The 19,738-nt window shown below is 37.9% G+C and overlaps 1 protein-coding gene across 1 annotated transcript in view; it reads left to right on the top strand.

Annotated features, from left to right (window-relative positions):
- The first annotated feature begins 1,630 nt into the window (after positions 1-1,630).
- CALCRL (calcitonin receptor like receptor) overlaps positions 1,631-19,738 on the top strand; it is a 59,941-nt gene continuing 41,833 nt past the window's right edge. The window contains exon 1 of the mRNA XM_051623867.1: positions 1,631-1,840. The gene's annotated coding sequence lies outside the window, so the exon portion shown is untranslated. The remainder of the gene's footprint in view (positions 1,841-19,738) is intronic.

A 19,738-nucleotide genomic window follows, 5' to 3' on the forward strand; every position in this document is an offset into this window, starting at 1 on the left:
CCATTTTCATTTTTGAGGGAAAGATTTTCAATTTTTGTTTGCTTTTCAATTCAGATGAATTCCCTCATCCAGTTCACAACATGCTCTATGAATGTTTCTGCTGGTAAGAAAACTGGATGACCAGTGAGAAGCAAGCAGAAGGCTTTTTTGTGTTTAATGAGAAAATTTAATGGCCATAACTTTGAGCACATAAAACCCACAACCTTTGGGTGGTCCTTAAGGCCTTCCATAAGCAGTACTGTTGTTACAGATATTAGTGATAGTTGAGCTTAATGCTCCAGAAAAGCCCCGTTTTTCAGCATAGCATTCTCGTGTGCACGCAGCAGCTGTATTATTGCTGTTGAGCGCACAGATTCTGTCTGTAGCATAGGTATCACCTGGACAAAGTGATAAATGCTCTCAAGTATTTTAAGGTCCTGACACAAAATTATTTGAAGCTAGTAGAAGTACTGCATATCACAGAATCACATAATCTTAGGGGTTGGAAGGGACCTATGAAGATCATCTAGTCCAACCCCCCTGCCAGAGCAGGGTCACCTAGAGTACATCACACAGGAAGGCGTCCAGGCGGGTCTTGAATGTCTCCAGTGAAGAAGACTCCACAACCTCTCTGGGCAGCCTGTTCCAGTGCTCTGTCACTCTCACAGTAAAGAAGTTTTTTTCTGGTGTTTATGTGGAACCATCTATGGTCCAGTTTGCACCCATTGCCCCTTATCCTATCACTAGACATGACTGAAAAAAGTCTGGCTATATATAACTTGTTTTTGTCTCCAATTTTGGCAGTTTTCAAACCAGGTGGCTCATACTTGTGCTTTAAAATAAATCACTGGCATTTTTAAAAACACAGTCGAGAGTTCTGTGCAGCAGTAGTAATTTTCCTGCTGCCTATTTTTCTACCCTTGGTGTTTCAAAGACTTATTTACATTTACTTACATGCAGGTGGTAGGTAGTGTTTGTGGTTGGTTTTCTTTTTTTTTTCTTCTTTTTTTTTTTTTTCCTTGGGTATAAAACAACGTGACACTTTCTGGAATTGGAAATTTTTATTCTGAACTTCCCTGCAGTTGTATATTTCAGGAGTAAAAGTACTTCTCTGTAGACCTATTAGCTCTTAGTATAGGACATAATGTAGCCCCTGCAGTCAGTTTCTGGCAGAGGTGCATCGGGTCAGTCCCGTTCTGGAGGAGTGACGCTATTGTACATTATTGGTCTCTGAATGAAGGTCCAAACTGATTTATTTCCCTGAGTTTAGTTCGAGGAGGAGAACTAATCTCACTGGCTCTGTACGTGAAAAGACAGGTCCCGTGGTCTCCTCCTTTCCAGCAGAAGGAGTATTTCCCGACTGGTTTCAGGGCGCTGGTTTGGGTTCGCGGCGGAGGAGCTGCAGCCCACGTCGGGCAAGGTGCGGGCAGGCTGGCCGGGCAGGAGCACCGCTGGCCCTGAGCAGATGGCAACGGGCAGGGCTCGGGCAGCTCCCCGCTCCTGCCTAGAAACACCGGGGGAGCCTGGCTTCTCCGGGACATGCCATTTGAGAAAGAAAAGTAACTTAACGCCGGCTGCAGGCGGGGTCGGGGTGATGTAACAGGAAGCTCTGATGTTTCGCTGCCGCCGCCGCTCCCCGCGTACACTCGGACACGCTCCCGGCGCTGCCCGCAGCCGCGCGGCTCCGCACCCCTGCCCTGCAGCCAGCGCGCTCGGCAGCCGGATTGTACCCAGCGGCACCACCCGCTCTCCCAGGTCTCTTGTTCGGCCAGGGAGACAGGGAACGAAACATCCGTCTCCCTCACTGCAAAGGGGAATCAAACCGATCCATCTCAGACCATTCTCCTAAAAGCTCAGCGCGGTGAGTACGGATCAACAGTTGCATCGTTGACCTAAGTACGGTGTGTTGGTGCTGTCTGAATGCTTTGATAGTTGCGCGTGTGTTCGAGCTTTTACATGAACCTCGGCATGCGATGTGTGATCTGCAGGGAGAAAGGGGTGTGAGGAAAAGCTTAGGTTTTTTATTGCTGAGTGAAACGCTGAGCTGATTTTATAAGTGCTGTTGTTATAATATATTCTGGAGGAAGTAATCAACGATAAATAGGTAGAAGGGGAGATAAAACACCCTAATCAGCACTTAAAGGATTCTGTCTAAAACCTCTAATATTAGCTAACCAAATTTCTGTCTTTGCATCTGGAGAGAATTGGAGGCTCAGTGGTTTGAAAAGGGTCCTTAAGACTAATTCGGTACAACTGGAGCTCTTTCAAGAGAGGCTCAATTAGGTGATAAAGTGGTGTAGATTTTCTCACTGAAGATTCCTTTAGTCTTATTAACTTTATTGTACCGGAAAGATGTCGTACTTGAGTTATTTCATCATTAGGTTGTGTGTTGTAGTTAAACAACTAAAAAAGTAAAGCTTATGGTTTGTTTGGACCTTCTGTTTGCTTGAGAAAAAAAGCTCGAGTTTGAAGCTTGTACGGGTGCTGAGGTTTTACTGTTTGAGGTTTCTCCCACAAGCACTGAACTGATTTATTGAAAGGTAATCGTCCACTGTTCCTTTTCCTAGAGAAACTATTGAACAGTGGGAAGCATGTGACTCAGTGCCTTCCAGTATCAGCTGAGAGACAATCTTGCCTTTTCCTCAGCTTTCCAAAAGAGAAACGATATCCTGTTTTTACAAATTCAGTTGCAATACTGATATTGCTACATCCCATCATTTGCACATGTGTAAGCAGTGGATATGTAGAATCGTGGAAGGAAATCTTGCTTCTGGGGAAGAGTAAAGAAAGAGTATAGGTTATAGCTCACATTCGGACTTGATCTGCCATGATTTGTTTAATCATCTGTATGTTTTATTTGGGTTGAGATTTAAATCATAATAAAAATAGCTTGGGGTCAGGCTTTTATAATGGTGACAATGCAAAGTCTTTTTAGTCATATTGTGCATATTGGGGATCTTGTAGTTAATTTGCAGTAATAATGCCTGTAATGGTTTAAACCTCTTCAGATCAGTGATGTGCTAAAAGCCTGATTGTCGTGCTCTGAACCTGAGGTCCTTCCAACAGATTGAAAGGAGATGTACTAGATCTGGATAAAAATGAATAAGACCATATCTGAATCTATGCGTTTTCTCTCAAAGTTCACATCCTGCAGTGCTTTCCGAAATTCTCAACTAAAAATAATTATCTGTATTTTCACAATATTTACTCTTGTAGTTTGCTTAAACTGTCCTTGATTGCGCTGCATATAGGAGCAATCCCGAAGTCTTTAGCTGACTTCAGAAATCCTCAGCTAAATCAAACAAGGTGACACTTGAGAGAAAAAGTGCTGATGCTGTTTAAATTCTCAATGCAGTAGGAACAACTGTCTTCAGAAGAATTTCAACTAAATTATTTAGATTCGTATTTTATGTTCTTCTGAAGTAACTGGTTTAGGTTGTAGTGGGACTGCCCTCCTAGGAAATGTCAGGTATATGTGTGCTTGCAAACTGAGCTGAGGCAGTGGCAGGATAACGATGTAGAACAGGGAGACAAAACTAAGTACCTGAATACATAACATGAGTTGCAAGTTCAAGAATAGTTTGACGTGTGTCCTGTCAACTTCAAATTGTACCCTACATTCCTGAACAGCTGTACTCTTGCTCTGCATTAAGAAATGCTGTGTTTGTCCCTTTGAATAGGCTTTTCCTGTTAAAACTGTTGAAATCCTGTCCCACTGAGAGCCAGTGGGAATTTTTCCACTGACTGTCAAAGGGCAAGATATTCCTAAATGTGATATTTTTCTGTTGAAGGAGTTGTACATACACCACTCTTCCAGTCACTTGTGTTGTGCAGTCTGTTGGCACCTGACTTTTCCTAACTTCTCTAATTTTTGAATGCTTAAGTTGAAAAACACAAAACTGCGTGTCTTGTTCTTGGTGAGTGATGTCTTCTTCTGGCTAAAAAAGGGGCTTACTCTGGGAATGCAGTATCGTTCTGTGGGCTGAGTATTGCAATACAGATTTAGACTAGAATACCATTAAGAACACAGCTGAGGGAAGAAAGCACACTAGTATATTCATTTTGCCCCCATTAGTAATCTGAGCAATCATGTTAATCATCTGCTTCCAGTAGTGTTTCTAGTATGTGGAAGAGCTGGGTAGGATTTGGCCTACAAGAGTCCACAGAATCATACAGATGAAAGATGGAAACCAGTCCACAGTCATTTGGAAGAAACTATTGCTATCAGTATGTTTTTAATAATAGCATGTACACAGTGATATTTGAAAAGTATTTATCTAGTCACTTCTATAGTAAATACTGAACATCACATAAGCTATTTCTGAAAGCAATTGAAGGAAGTTGTCCAGTGAGAAGTCCAGCTCTACAGCTAGGAGAATAAAATAGAATTTCTCTCTAAGAAGTTGTTCCCATGTGTTCCCAATGTGTTTACAGTGTTCCTGATCTGCTAGCAAAAATCCTTCTGTGCCTCTGATTAGCCACCATTTCCATAGAGTGTATGGGAATGCACAGCATTGGCATTACCTCAGTGGTATGGTCACCTCTGTTCTACAAGTTGAGTTGTTGTGTCATTGGGTTTCATATGTCATAGTTTCCTCAGTTAAGCTTTACACTTCTTGAAAACCGTCTCCTAGTTACTCATACAACTGTCCTGTTACTGGGAAATATTTTAAGTTTTTGATGCAGCAAATTGTCCTTAATACCACTGTGTCAAGGAAGGAATGAGTACTTCTATTACCAAAACAGATGAGTTGACAAACAAGTAGCTTTTAAGCAGTAAAATAAATTGGGAGGTGTGCTTGTATATGTGTTTATGAGTGTCAGACAAAAAAAAAAATATAATTTATATATTATATATTCTGTATACATATGTACAACATATGTAGGTCTATATCATGCTGACTTCTATTGTTCCTGATGCATCAACTAAAGAGACAACATTTATGTCTTTAAAGAGAATTTCAAACTGTTAGTTCTAAACCTCGTCCTTTCTTTAGAAAACTGTGAGTCATGAATGTTAATATTTTAAATGGAATACATTTGAAAGTTTTTTTCCTTTTAATATTTAAAAGAAAAAGCAGTAAGCTTCCCCTGGGTGTTCACAACCCTTTTTTTTTTTCCCTCCTTTGTACTCATGTTGGCAATTCTGCCGTTTTCAGTGTAAAATGTTTTCACAAAGAGCAGCAGAAATTAGCTTATTACTTGTTTTCTTAATGGAGAATTCTACAGCCAGTGCAGTACAATATAAGACCATCTTATTTAATTTGTTTCCATTAGAACTTTTGTTTTTAGCAATACTTTTTGTCCTATTGTAGAATTTGGGCAAAAGTGGATGACCAAAGTTTTGCACTTTTGAAGTTTTGTTTTCACAGTTATCTCTCATGCATATCTGCTTTAGTCTCCCAAGCTTGTTTATACTGTTTACATTTTCCCAGCGCAGTCATTCTTTTTCTGCCCTAGTTCTGTGCAAACACTTTGAATCATTGCTGCAGTATATGCTGTCCAAAAGTACAGAAGTGATTTATTTAGAGTTGTTTCCTTGGAAATATGCATTTGAAATGCACTTATAAGAATATAATGCATTAAATAAAGACTTTACATGAGAGAAACCAAGTACTACTGAAAGGAAAGAGAACAGATTCTCAGCTGGTGTAAATTGGCATCTGTCTCTGAAGCTGGTACTTTCTGATAGAGCATAGATGTCACCCAAGATACTTCTGACAGTTTTGGTGACTGTTAGCTGTAGCTGACCATTAGGATCCTAATTGATTTTTAGAAAATAAAACAATGTTTTATTTCTGGATTTATGCCTGGATGATGTAGGCCTTGTTTAAAAAGTATTCTAAACAAAATTAGTGTCAGGGTTTTGTTTCATGAGGCCCATACCAGTCTGACTTACCATATAATACCAAGGAGTGAAACACAGTAATTAGTGATTTTTATTTTATTATTATGTTCAAAGCAGCGATGCATGTACTGTGGAGTAGCTTCCTAGTTCCTAAAAACTATATAATCTTTTCCACCTATCCTTTGGTAATTCTGAGGTTGAAAACAGCAAAGCCTTTATGCTTGTAAGAGCATATATTCTCACTCCTCATATTACCATTTAGATTTTAACCTTTAATTTTTTTTTTTCCCCCTATGACAGCGGTAAAATCTTGGTTGTTAATGTTAATAAGTATTTTTATTATTTTCATACCGGCAAAGCTGCTAGAGTTTCATTAAAGTAAAGCAAAATAACATGTTTATTGTACCAAAACTCATTTGTTTTAGGCTTTAAAAGTGTTTTTCCTATTAATGTTACCAGAAATTAATGTCACTTGTTTCCCAATGTTGTTCTCTATAATCGTTTCTACATAACAAATTTAAAATCCATATTTGAGAAAAGACTAGTGTCTACTTGTTTCCTCTGTGGTTGCATCTGTTTGTTTATTGCTCTAAATAGATAAAGAAATACAATACTGTGCAACCACGTATTACTAAAAGGGCACATTTTGACAATGGTGGTACTGAAATATTCGGTATGATGGGGATATATGCCCTTTTGTTTCTGTTGGTGAAATCCAGCAGGTGTCACTCTGGGGATTAAATAAGGAATATTTCACAGAGAGAAATGTATTTGGGAGATGAGATGTAGATGTAAAATTTAGAAATATTTATTCTAATGCAGTTTCCAGGATAATTTTTTGATCATTCATGCCTTTTTAATGTTTAAGTTTCTTTTTTTTAATTACATGGTTTCATGGGTGTATTTGTCTTTCTGTGTATCTCTTCGAACATGAAAAACGACACGGCAGTAGCAATACACAATGAGAAGATTTACTCACTGGTGTAAATTTTGAAACCTCAAGAGCTGAGGATCAGTTGTCTGTTGTTTTTATGACACAAAAATAATGTTTTTGTCATCTTCTCTGAGATCCAAAATTATTTTTGTCAATGGAAATTCTAGTTGCGCAAGTAACGTGTTTGCAGTTAGGATGAATCCAAGGAGGTGCTCTGCAGTGGGCTGCTGCAAGCCAGTGTGTTTGTTGAATATGTCTATGTACTGTTTTCTGTTTGAATTAGTTAAAATTGACATGATATACGGTTAATGATCCAAAGTTTCCCAGTAAAAATATTTGGAGAAGAGAAGCTTTTTCACATTGCACTGAGTCACTAGTACAAGTAGTATTTTTTTGGAAAAAAAAGTAGAAAAAAGCCTTGTTTATTGTGTGGAGTGTTTCTTTGAGGGAATGGAGTAACAATGTGTTTGTTGCATTCTGGTGGATTTTTACATGAGTGTATATCTCCATATTCTGTAGATTGTGTATTGTTTGGAATAGGAGCGTCATGGTTAAATCTTGTAGGTTTTTAAAGGGGATTCCTGTTTCTTTCCCGTGCCATGTTAGTGCCAGCTTGTACAAAACAGCACCAAAACAAATACCTCAGCAGGCAACTTTGGAAGGCAAGCCACAAATGCAAGTCACTTTTTAGACAGGAAAGTTATTTTTAATAAATACAAGCATACATAAATGTATGTTTAAATACACATAAATGTGTTTGTATATAGGTTGTACATGTGTATAGATATATTTTACATATATTTTTTAAAAAGAAAATAATCTTATTATAGAACTTGTAACCTCGGGCCACTTGAAACAATCCAGTTTCCTTTCTCTCACTTCTTTCTCCTGTTTAAGCCCCCATCCTGTTCCGTTTTTTTATTCTATTCAACTTCCTTTCCTGTGATGACTCTGAGTGAGTCACTTTGCCAGGCATTAAGAATGTGGCTTGACAGTGTTTCCAAAAGCTTATCCTACACTGGCTCATGCAGATGAATTAACCTCTGCCGTATCCTTCCTCTCAAGGAGAAACGTCTGTCTTCACATGTCTAGTTTCTTGGAAGGGGAAGGTGGGGGTGAGAACCTTTTCCATAAATGACTGTATACTGAAATTCACAGTCATTTTCCTTGAAGAGACAGATGTGTGTACTGTAACAGAGTATCAAGATTGGGAACCTTTTAAAAATAAATTTAGTATGTAGTCGGGAAAAAGTTAGTTTAAAGAAGTTCATGAAAGCCAAATATTAAGGCTGTTTTCTGAGTGCTATTCAAGTGTTCTCTGCATGGTTACCAGTCTGAAGTCTTAATTCCTTATTGAATGTGTTGTTTATTGCATCATAATACATTGAAGGCCACCAGGGTTGTGCTTTTTTTCTGCATAGCTAGCAGCAATTGGAAGAAGCACATGCTTAACACAAAGATGGCAGTTAAGCATTGAACAAAATTGTGGCATTTCTTGTGGTTATGTTCATGTCAGTGTAGTGTGGAGGTTTTGGGGTTTTTGGTTAGGTTTTTCTTTTCCTTTCTTTTGGTAGAAGTGGGTAAAGAGGTATTTTTAAAAATATGTTTCAAATCTGTTAACTGTGTATGCGCATCAGGAAATAAAAGCCTTTGTTCTGAAAGCAAAGAGGGAAAATGATAGCCTTAGAGAAGAATAACTCTGGAAACCAATACACAAATGAGAGTAACAATTACCATCGTGTCAAACTCTGCTATTGCAGTGTTCTGCTTGCCCCACAGACCTGGGGAATCTCATACTCCACGATTTTGCACTAAGGGAGATCTGAATGCCTATATCCCTTCTATAATTTTTGGTGTATTATGTCATAATGGCCATTGACACAAATTACACATCAGTAAGCAAAGAAGAACTAGAAAATGTGTTCATTTCTACTTGCTGTCACAATGTAGGGTTTTTATAAAACAAGTGTAATGGTTGTAATTGGAAGATCAAACAGTTCTCTCTGGAGTACAATCATTGGGTGTTTATTTAAATTTGCTTTGTTTCTCATACTGGAAATGCTTAATTTATTACTAAAGGAGGTGATGTGACCAGTCTTCAAATCTTGGCAGTGTCCTTCTTAGATTGATTCTGGAAGCTCCAGGACATTCTTACAGGAGCCTTCTCTCCCAACACCCTGCACGGTGCATCTCTATCTCAGCATTTTTGGGTAAACTATAGGTAGAAAGGCATCATGCAGATGTTTTTAATCTTGTAGCATGAGCCACTGACATAGCTGCTGGACCTATGTATTTTTTTCTTCCCTGCCCCCCCCCCCCCCCTTTTTTTTTTTCTCCTTTTTTTTTTCCCCCCCTCCCAGTTATTTCAGAAGAGATTATACAAGTAGAGTTTCGTCTCTAGAGAAGATTGCTTTACTAAAAACTACGCATGCTATCCAAGGGTAGAATTCAGCTAATGTAGTTTAACTGGGCACTTTTTATTTAGAGCTACAGAGATAAAATAGTCTGCTGACACGCTAAGCTTCTCCTAGAGTCACATTACAGCCCAGTGAAGGACATGGCAGTAATTCAGGGTTTGTTGGAAGGATGGCAAAATACTTGTACTGTCTCTGTGGGGGCACTGGGGCACCAGAGCATGTCAATGTATACTGCCATCCATAAGATTAAGTTCATACAGTTAGCATGAAGTCAGCACCAAAAGAACCCAGTTTCAAAGCAGACTTTAGGGACCAATAGCAGAAAGCTTTCTAAGTCAGATAAGGCAAAGGGAGAAAAGATACTGTTGAAATACCTTTTGTCTGATGAAGACAGACTGGCATGATAGACAGTTATCTGTGATAACTCAGCTTCCTCAGGGAATATACATTTGCCAAACCAAAGAGTTAAAAAACAGCATTATACCATGCATGAATGTGGGCCTTCTTAACCCAGAGCTTTGTTTCGGTTTCTTTTATTTTTCTAGAATTTCTTCAGCCCTTCTGTTTCCTAAATTTCCGAGCTTTTATATTTTTAAGCTTCTATAGATTTTAAACATGACACAGGTCCCACTCCGCCTTCCTAGAGCACTAATCAACAATAAAATGATGAAGTCTGGTAGCAACGAAGCAAGAAAGACAAAATGAGGAAAGGAATGATATCTGGACAAAGAAGAATCTGAACCTCAAAAAGTAGTTCCCCCAGGAAAGTAAATTGTGAATAAATCAGTAAATTGAATGACATTGCCTTTAGCATGACCTTCTAATTGCAGAGACAAAGCTGAGTAAGATATCCTGTAGTCAGTCAAAAGCCATTACTTAATATAATAAACTGAATAAACACAAAGATTCCTTTAGATGGTGAGAAATCTGTATTTGGAGTTGTGCATATGACATGAATTCACAGTAGGGTTGCTAAATTAATTGGCTATTCAGTATTTTAATTTGACAAAAAAAGCAGAAGCTGGGTTTCAGTATGTCATCTAGTTAAGATGCCGGTAACTGTGGTGATAATTTTGCTCATTATTTCTCATATAGAGTGAAGGTGAAACATCTGATTTTCACACATGGAAGGTGCTTATTACCACAGCACTTTTTCATCTGTGCAGGGCAAGGATTCTTCTTATTTCTGCTACCGTGCTAACTTTAAATGCACTGACTAGAACACTCAGTGATTTAGGCTTAAAATTTAAACTTGTGATTTTGCTTTTTCATTCACATTCTTGTCATTTCTTGCCCTTCAGAGTTAAATCATTTTTCCATCTACTCATAGTTAACAAATTCTTCAGGCATTTAGAGGTAAATATTTTTGTCCTATTCTAGTTACCCAAAGAGGTGAAGCTGTTTTGTGAAGCTTCACATCCAGTTAAAAGCCCAGTTAAAACTTCTCTGTGTGTCAGGGTCTTTCTCACCTCTGTTTTGTGCCCTGATTTGTGCACGTGCAGTCCCCCATTGCTTTGGTTCTTTTGCTGCCCTGCATCCGCTATTCAAAAAAACCTGCTGAATGAGAGTAATAGAGAGGAACAATGGGCTATTACAGGATGTTCAAGACAGGGTCATTACAGTATATTTTCTTGTGCAATCCTGTTATGAACAAGTTTAGTATTTACCAGCTTGTGTAATTTGTCAGCACCCTGTTATTAGTGTTGTAAGGCTACAAACTGCATGTCTTCTAACAAACTTCAATTTGATGAAAAACAAAGTGTACCTAATAGATCTGTGTGAAGCTGCTTTTCAATATTTATTGTAGTATTCAGCATTTATTTATCATAACTGTTAATGAGCAAAAGAGCCAGGAAATTTTACACTATCAAACTGCAAATTAACTCTAGTGTACTTAGCAAAATGAAACCACAACAGCTTATTATGAGCTGTTGAATTTGAAAATCTAGAAGATAATTTTCAAGTAAATGTTTTGCTTTTGAAGTTTGAAAGGAAAACATTTTATTAGCAGTGCTGCTTTTTGACACAGGGTATTTTTTTTTTCTGTAATTTCCAACAATTGGAATCCAAAGGGTCCATTTGATGTAAAAGGTGAAGATAAGAAACAGCAACCTAGTAGGACCTGGAAACAACTGTGGACTGTTTCTGTCATGGGTAATTAAAGTAACAGATCTTTAACTGAGGGACATCCACTAATGGGCACAGTTGTAAAAGTTTAAGAAGCTTTCCAGCTAGTGTGAAAGAAATTATTCAAGGCAGAGGATTCAGTCAAATTTGGGGAAAAAAATGAATTTGGGATTGGGATCCAGGGATTAGTAGAATAGACTAGAAACCAATCCATGGGGATTTGGGATGCTGATGAAAACTGCATATGTTTTCAGCATTGGATGAAAATGTCTTAATCAAGGCACATAATTTTCTTAGATGTGAAAATGGTCTTGTTTGTGTTCTTGGAATAAACAGCCTATTTTGGAATACTGGGCTATATTTGTGTAATAGAGTAACAAATGGAAAACTGAGGGTACTGTAGGTCAGTACTGAGGTTAGCAGAACTGTGAAAGGGAAGTCTGGCAGTTGAATATCCTACAGCATATCTCAGTGCTGCCTTCTTTTGCATGCAAGGACCAGGGGGTGGGGGAATCAGCCACTACAGGAATATACACGCAAGCCTGGTTAGTGCATGCAAGAAACATAATAACTGACGTGAAGTGTCAGTGGATGAGATTTGAATTAATGCTGCTCATCAAAACCTTTTCCAAACTGTATAGCTTTTGTCCAGTTTGACAAATGGCCTATTGGAAGTGTTAAAGACCAACTGTTTTTCATCAGTTCTCAGACTCCATTTGGCTTTTGAGTCATGGATCCTAGGAGATCCTTGAAGCAGTATACTTAGTTCCACATACTTAGTGAAACTATACAAGTGATCTGCAGAGCACAAAATAAGATCAAGGGTTTGCAAAACCAGCAACAGTTTAAAGGGAGTGGTAAGAAAATACTGAAGAGAAGTTAATTGTTGTAGAAAATGTCTTCTGACCACTGGCTCCATACTAGTACACCTTTTGAAAGATGAGACTTAGAGGGTGCTCAGTAATTATTTATCAAGTCTGATGTTATATGTATCCGTTTAACAAAGAATATTAACATATTGCTTGATACAAGAAAGGGAGTGTGCACTGCTTAATACAAAAATAAAACAACTAATTAATGCAAGTCAACATTTCTGTCACATTGACTACAGCACAATAGTTAGTATGTTCCTCCTAAAACTGCACGTGATTTTATGTACATGTACGTAAGCAGTTTTTTAACTGAAGAAGCTGCAAGGAATACATGTGAATTTCCAGGATCCATTTGTAACTTTTTAAAGTGAACGTTTAAATACTTACAGCATAAACATGTCAAAAGGATTGGGCGTGATGATTTTTTAAACCAGCTGGATTTTCTTAAAGAGTGACCATTTGAAAGAGCACTAGGTTTCTTGGATGTATGTCATGTCAGGAAAGGGACCACAAATGTGATTTAAAATTATCTATGTTGGATTTCCAATGGGGTAACTTTCAACTAATTGCTAAAAATCTTTCTCTTGACTCTCAAGAGATTGTAAGCATACTCCAGTAGAAAATTAATTGGTTCCAGTTCCATAGAGGGGAATGCACTCAGCTTGTCACAGACAGGCAGTTGTTTCCTGACACTGGGCTCTTGGTTAACAACTTCCAGTGTTTGAAGATGTCACGGGTCGTATGGATTCTGTGTGTTTGTGGCCCTTTGTGCTTAACAGGAAGGTCACCAAGTTATCAAGTGACTGCTGTCTGTTTAAAGAGATTCAACTGCTTTTCCTGCCCCACCACTGGAGAACCTCTGCTTTCAAAAAGAAAACGGTGCTACTCGTGTGGGTTTGCCAGTATCTAGACCTTGTTTTCTAGCTAAAAACAGAGGGGGGAAAAAAAAGAAAAAAATTGAAGTGCAATTCTTTTTATTCTCATTTCCTTTGTGTTCCATCTGATCCTATTGACTCTCTTTTCATCTAGCATAGTCTCTGTGGAACAAGCAAATATAATACCACTCCATTTCTTTTTTCTGTGCTCTTAAGAGTCTTGGACTGCTGTCTTTCTAAAGCTGTCTTTATCCCTAAAACTTTAGGAGAAGGATTACCACTTCTCTGCAACCCTCTGGAAGAAATTACTGTTTTCCACATATAACCTGAGAGAATATGTTGTAATAAAACAAAACATAGAATAATCCTTGCTCATCAAACCTGTATGATCAATACAAAGGATGGTTGAGCTGGAAGCCTTCTTCCCCCAACAGACCTTTTGACTTACTTTATTCTGATTGCATGAGTTCATCATTATGAGAAGACCTGTTTGTTTCTAAGTTGCATCTCTTTCAAAGAAGTGGAACGTATACATGTGGAAATTCTATTTATGTGACTATTCACAGGAGTGGAACTACCTTGTATTTTCGTAGCCGATATTAAGGAATAATTAGGATAAAATCAGAATTGTTGGCAGGTTTCTTTCCTTCCAGAATGTACCAAGCATATTATAATTGTTAGAGATACACGATCCCTTCTCATAGTCTCTCAATGAATTAACTATTTTCTTTGTTTTGTGTAAGGAAGGTAACCTTTGTAGCATCCTGTTTTATTTGCCAGCCGTATCTGTAAGCTGCAGAATCCTGTGTGTGGAGTCAGAACACTGCTCAAAAAAGAGAGAAATCCTTTATTGGAAAAGTATTTGGTAACAAACTGAATAAAGCTGAGTCTCCTGTCAGGTGTTCGTTTTAAATAGCATCAACTAATTTTTTCAAAACTAGAGAAGGGTGAAGTGATTGAGATGAAATCAGAATCCTCTTTGTATCTTCCCCAAAATTCAGGCTGCACCATTATTGCACACTGGTGAGGAAATGGGGAAAGAGAGTTTTATTACTGATCATTCACCCTTAGAAATTCACACACCTCTGCAGTTCCTACTCTTTTGCTGGAGTTGGAATGAAAATGCCAAAATACTATTGAAAAAGGCTGCTCTTGCAATATTTCTGGCAGGCTTATAACCTGGGAGGATCTAAAATATCTTCAGGAAGCCTGTCCTTGTGAGATTCCTGTCCAAATTTCCAGACCAACAAATCTGGAACATTATCCAAAGCCGTGTAGATACTTATACAGCTACACAATTACAGCAGAGCTTGTGGTTGAGTGTTTTGATGTTTGGTTTTGGGATAGAGGCCTTTTTTGGTTGCAGTTCTTCCCTTGTTCTTCCCAAATATTTTTATAAAAAGATTTGTCCTTAATTTTAGCTCTTTTCTATTCTTTTTACTCTTGCCTTCTCAACTGTGTAATAACTTCCTTTGTTCCCTTTCCTCATTCAAGTTTTTTAAATTTAGATAGATAATTCACCATTCTCATATTTTAATGAACAGTCTGTTAAAGTGGAGGATGATGAGAACAGAATAAACTATTCTATACGAATTTTCTAATTATGACTGTATTGCTACTGATGATTAACCCAAGTTAGTGGGTGGATATTATTTAAGAAGTATTTTTCTGTGCTTAGTTTCAGGTATATTTAGTAATGAGTTTGCACGTAGTTGCTATATCAGATTCTCCTTAATAACAAATCTTTGCTAGACAGAAATGTTTCATGGTCTTAGACGCAGTTGACTACTTTGTTCAAATATTACAATGCATGCAAAAATAAATAAGGAAAATCTCTGTTTAAAGCAGTGGCCACCAATGCATAGGTGATGCAGTTCAGTTGTCGTGTTAGTTTTCATCAGTAATTAATTCCATGGCTTGAACAAGAGTGCTCAGAGACCATGTTATCATTCTAGGAGAGTCCTGCCAAGCAGCTGGTGCTGTTTCTTGTTTTTGTTTTGGGTTTTTTTTCTCAGGGAAGGAGGTTTGAGCTCACTGGAAATGTTTCTTATCTTTCACTGATATAAATCAGTAAACATAATCATTCAAAGAAAAAGACATTTGACATAGATTACCTGTATGGACAAATATATATTATGCAGTGGTGACTCCTATTTATGGCTCCTCGATTCTATAACAGGTAAACTAGTAAGATATGTATGATTTAAAATTTATGACATGAGCATCCATGTTCTCCTGATTTAGTAATCTCCAGTGTGGTGATCACATAAGCTTAAATTAATTTGCCTTTTAGGAGGAAAAGCTCTTCATGTGATGAATGTGAGGGGAAAAAACACTGGTCAGCACAACTTGTAGCTAAAGAATGTATTAGGGTGCTCTTTTAGAATCTGTCCTTGTTAGGTACGTGTATTTTCCTGGGGAAAATGTCCTTCTGGAAATACTTACGTACTGGAATAATGTCCAGAAGATTTCTCTGTTAGGTGAGATACTTAAGAAAATATATTCACTGTGAATAAGCAGGGGAAAATCCAGCTCTTGGTAGGCTGTTAGTTTTTTTGCACTGATCAGACTTGTGGTAGCATCTTTGTATCCCCCTCGATTCAGCAAACATTAATGCGTTTGTTTTCAAAATTGTACTTAGCAGATAAATTACTGTGCCTATGGGCACTCTTCATAATTTGGAGGAATCTACTTGCTCTTGGAAGATCACTGAGTATACAGAAGGCTATATAGCTTATCCAGCCATGCTTCTACTTATTTGGTGTACTGAAGTACATCAACAGCCTCAGCACCCTCCCACCCCACCTAGAATAAATGTGTATGTAATTTTTCTGCCCACTTAATGTGCAGGTATACTGTAGTAAAAGCAGCATAATGGAAAGCCTCCAAAATAAGTCAAGTTAGAGAAGACTGGTAGTCTGTTCGTAAGTCAGATAGTTTAGGTGTGTGCTGTTATTTGCTGATAAACATGATTTTGTTTTCCTTTACTCTTAATTTGTCAATTGGCTCCTGGCTATTGCACTAGCTGATTAAGTAGCTTATTTTTTACAAATTTTAAGTGGCTACTGGATAACTTTGAAAACACATGGACTAGAAATGTTCTGACTTGAACAATTTCAAGGTGCTGATGGCCTGTGTATAATTGTGCCGTATATTAAGACCATATTCTATACATGTCTGTACTTCACAACTGTCACTGTAGCTTGAGAAATGTTGTTAAACTGACAAATATGTCAAGTCTTCAGTGAACTGAAGAAAATGCACGTTTGTTTACATGTTCTGGGACAGAACTCTCTTTTTCCCACTGTCACCTTCTCTCTGATCCTGGTGATTTTTTTTTTCTTAAGTTTTTAGAAGTTTGGCTGCACGATAAATTGCTCATAGAAACAATTAATATTGTGGAAACAGATGTTTTTGATTTATTAGCGGTGACATGTTGTTTTCAGGGAGCGGAATATCACAGGGATATATTTTTGTTATGCAACTCATGCTTTTCATTTATTTTAGACTATTAATGCTGTTTCACAGGTAAAATTGAACTGGAACCTTAATGCTCAAAACTGAGGATTTCCCATCTTTAATCAGAACTAGGCCAGTGAGCTTTGGTATCCTTCTTTGGACTTCTGTCTGTACGTTGTCCACAGTGCTTTCTAAAATGAAAAAAAAAACCAAGTATGTGACACCTTGAGAAATGGAATTGATTTTTGCAATGCTTTGCATAACGAGAAGATAATTTCTCTTTGATGGTCTTGGGAACTTGCTACTCTGGAACTTACAGATCTTTTCTAACTACAAATTTATCTAACAAAAATAGTGTAATATCTCAGTGAAGGCAGTTGAATTAAAGATCTTTAGTGCTGATGCAAGCTATATGCTGGGCTATATTAAGTGACATGGTATTTTTATAATTATCAGCCGCTAATTGTGTTGACTTCCTTCTCCTAGAATTAGCACAGAAAGGAAGGCATGCTTGTGTTTCATTCAACAGCAGGTCCCTAGCTTTCTTTTTCACTTTTATAGAGTTGACTTGCTCATAAATGCTATTTGACATAGTGACAAAATTCATGTTCACCAGCTAGGCAGTATGGTAGTTAAGACTAGAATTTAAGTTCTCCAGGAATGGTAATGAAACCTGCATACAAAGACCAGTTGAACATTGAGCATTATTGAGGACGGGATCAGTACTAACCAGCTACTCTACTAATCTTGCTCCTTCCTCCATCAACATCAGAATAGGATTAGTCATGTGTGCACGAAGCTTTCTGTATTTTAATTATTTCTGACACGCTCAACATGATAGTTGCATTTCAATGACTGTTTTCTCTCATGGTGGTGTAAGGGCCAGTGGGGTATGGAGAAGAGTAAAAGCAAGATAATCAGAGTTCCTTTAATGGAGCAGCTTTTCAGGGAGGAGTTGTGATCTCACCCAGGCTTCTCCCAGGCCAAGACAGCTGACAAGCCACAGAAGCACTTAAGGGGGTGTAGCACTGAAGAACTGACACTGAGCAGTTGATTCCCAATGTCTGATCAAGTTGCAAGGAGAGAAGTAGCACAGGGAGAATGACAAATGTGTGAAGGCTCATATTGATAGTTGTCGTAACAAGTCTCTCTACAGTTAAATGAAAAGACCCCAGCCCAAATTAACTGTTAGATGTGCCAAAAAATGACAGGGCTTACAAAAAGGTTTTCACAGTTCTAAACTGCTTATAGCTCTGTAACAGTTGAATGGGAGATCAGTTGTGTTAAGAGTGTTAAGACTTGCGTTGAGAGCGTGTAGATTTTTACAACTTAAGCAGTTCTGCTTTCTTCATTGTTTTTTAGTACAAACAAAAAATAATGTGCAAATAGCACTGGAAGTTATTGAAGTATTGCATGCCTTGGATGTTAAGGCAGCTAATGCTGCACAACCATGGTTCTGAAGAACAAAATTATGAAATCCATAGTTCAGATAACAGCATTCTGCAATAATTTCTTAGTTATCCCTATGGGATGTGGTAGATAATGCTAGGACAAGGAATGCTAACAAACCTTAGGATGTAGCAGCAAGTACGTCATAACAACCTTTGCCAAGAAACTAATCCCATCCCACAGTGATCAGCTCCACCTATGTCACAGTCGTGTAGAAAAGACAAGATGTTATTTAGAGAAATGCACTTGAGCTCTTTTATGGTAGAAAAGAGATAGAGATACATAAGTTTACAATGGGTATTTAATTTAAACCAGGTGAGTTTTTAAATTTTGGGTTGGATTTTTTTTATTTCCCCTTGAAGCATAGAACAGATTATCCTAAACAAAATTCCATATAATACTGGTCAGATGGGAAATGCAAATTATATGAAGGTGAAGTCTAGAACAGACTTTTCACAGCCTAAACTTTTTGTTTGCACGAAGCACATTAGAATGATACAGTGTAGCTTTCAAAGCTGACTATCTGGATATATTGAGAAAGAAAATGTAATTCAGAATCATACCCTTAGTGTAGCATCTTTAACAAATAAAACACTTTTAATAGTTTAAATACCATTATATAAAGTATCCATAAGCACACAGTGGGGTAATGAGTGATGTTCATAACATGGATTCACACAGATTTGGCTGTTGGAAGCTGCATTGTTAGGCTGCTGGCTGGGACTCAGGATATCCCTTACTGCTTTCAAAAAAGTCTCTTGGGCCCCTGATTTCCAGCTAAACAGTCCCCAAAGGTCCATGGAAGAGACCTTGAGCAAAACTTAGACCTAATACAGCAACGCGGATGCATTTTTCCAATTTTTTTGGAAATGCTAGATCTCTCTGTTCTTTCAGCTCTTATGTGGTGAAAATATTTTATTGTATAGAATTGCTGAAGACACTATCTAGTTTTACAGCCTGGGTTTATTTCAGCAAGGTATAGCACTTCTCCTTGCATATGTACTTCATCTTCATCAAATACTGTCTCTGCAAAGGTTTATATCTTTTGAGCTCTTTTGGGGAGTAGGGAAGAGTGCTCGTGTACTACTTTTATAGGATTAAACCTTCAGAGCTGCCGTTTTCAGGACTGTTTAGCAAAGCCCAGCAGTGTCAATTACAAACGCATAAGCAACAGTTAATGATACTTAAGTAAAAACAATCTTGTTGTGGAAAGATACCACCCTTTCCTCCACCTCCTCTCTTTACTTCAGGATCATTTGAATCTTTTGGTCGCTCAAACTCTGAGAGGAGCTGTTTCCTGCAAAAGTTACTCCATATTTCTGCATTTGTCCGTGTTCCTGGTATATATTGTTTAAAAAAAAGAAAAAAAAAGAAAAAACTAGTGTTAAACAGGACAAATTAAACACAGCCTAAAGTGCTCATCTGCCCTAGTGACTGTAACAGATGAGAGTTGCTGGAAAACTGTGCAAGTTGCAAATGTAACGTTCCTCCAGCTGTCTTCTAGATTCTGACAACCATCCTCTGATGACATTTCACGTCTTTTTAGGGATCTCACCCAAAATGTTGATAGTGGTCTTGTGATGTTGGGGTTCCTGCAAAAGTGTTACTTAACAATTTGCTCTTTCTTTGCAGTATTTGGAGGCGGTCTGGTCTTCAAGTGTTACCCCCTTTTCACACAACCTTTGGTTTTGTTGTTGGATGCTTCTCTGAGCATGTAATGACTTAGTGTCTTCAGTGAATCTGCTACAAAAACCGAAACATAATAATGCTGTGTGTTT

This window comes from Apus apus, chromosome 6 (genome assembly GCF_020740795.1).
Source record: "Apus apus isolate bApuApu2 chromosome 6, bApuApu2.pri.cur, whole genome shotgun sequence".
Taxonomy (NCBI): domain Eukaryota; kingdom Metazoa; phylum Chordata; class Aves; order Apodiformes; family Apodidae; genus Apus; species Apus apus.